Here is a 1,433-nt window from a genome sequence, read left to right as displayed (position 1 = left end):
AACTACTTGCAGACAAGTAGTTGGGTTCAGCATATTATCCTCCATTTTCTAATTGTTATATATATATATATATATATATATATCGCCTTACTGGCACTTGTACTGTGGCATGTGAACAAAACATTGGACTGACTCCTGTGCAGGTGGCACGTAAAAAGCACCCACTACACTACACGGACATATGGTGTAGTGGTTAAGAGTGTGGGCTATTAACCTCAAGATTCCGAGTTCGATTCCAGGCAGTGACCTGAATAATAATAATAATAATAACATCATCGAAAAATACCTTAGGAATGAGAACCCAGGTTCGGAATTTCCCCAAGACACCTGATGAAGGCTGGAAGGTATATCAGCTGAAACGTTGTGTTAACAACAAACAAGATGAGGACAAATATCCGTCAAATGTAAATAATTCCTCATCTCTTAAATATAGAACTGTAGTAACAAACATGTCTTACAAGTTGTGCCGGTCACTAGTTATCACTGAGTGGCGTTTGAACATAACGATGAGTCTTTATGTGGGGGTAACCATTTTGATGGTTGGAAAGTTACAATTGAGGACTTTTGACCAACATCTTGCCTATCCTGTTCTATGCAGTCCTCAACACAAAAAAAATAATACCACTAAATGCCACACTGCAACCCACTCTCAAAACTGTGCTAACATCCAGTCCACAACTCATAGACCTCATTTTTGCTTGCCTTCATTTTTTGAAATTTTAAAAGGAAGTGAAAATTTTCAAATTCGGTGTGTTGAGGTAATTTTTCATGCTAAGTCTCAGTCTGTTTCAGAAAAATGCTTTTAAAAAGAGGTTTAAAGTTTGATCAGGGATTTGGAAGCATTTCAGTAATTAGCATACAAAACTACATCAATACACCAAATTTGAAATCAATTAGAACAAAATTGAAGAAGTTGCAAAGTGAAAACGAAACAAAAAAGAGAATCATCATCGTTGTTCAACGTCCGCATTCCATGCAGGCATGGGTTGGATGGCTTGATACAGAACTGGCCAGCAGGGAGCTACAGGAGAAGACACTTTTCCAAGTGGGGCTGAATGTGAAATTAGGTGAGGTTAGGAAACAAACTTCTTCACCAGACAGCCACACCCATTTCATTATGCCTCCGGTCAATAATTTTTCTCGTCTGGCCGTAAAGCCTTTTCTGTTTGTTTTCCTGTCTTGTTTTTTGTCCGCCACTACATTCCTCCATGGCAAGATTTAATTTGTGTATACAAATTTAATTTGCGGTCCATGGGAAGAGCTGTTTTAACGATGCGTCCTGCCCAGCTCTTCGAAACGCCGGTGTTAAAACGGGGGTAGCTGATGAAGTAGAATGTTCTCTATGTGGCTTGTGTGTTTTCTCGTCTACGTTTTGTTTGCAATGTCCTGTACCCAGATATGCACCTATACATACAGGTGGATGTCGGTAAGCA

General features: G+C 39.3%; 1 protein-coding gene across 1 annotated transcript in view; it reads right to left on the bottom strand.

Moving 5' to 3' along the window:
* The window catches only part of LOC106881984 (serine/threonine-protein kinase 36), a 168,015-nt gene that overhangs the window by 163,313 nt on the left and 3,269 nt on the right, over nucleotides 1-1,433 (bottom strand). The window lies entirely within an intron of this gene.

This window comes from Octopus bimaculoides, chromosome 1 (assembly GCF_001194135.2).
Source record: "Octopus bimaculoides isolate UCB-OBI-ISO-001 chromosome 1, ASM119413v2, whole genome shotgun sequence".
NCBI classification, from domain to species: domain Eukaryota; kingdom Metazoa; phylum Mollusca; class Cephalopoda; order Octopoda; family Octopodidae; genus Octopus; species Octopus bimaculoides.
The sequence above is the reverse complement of the archived record's forward strand: the minus strand, read 5'-3'. Positions and strand labels throughout refer to the sequence as shown.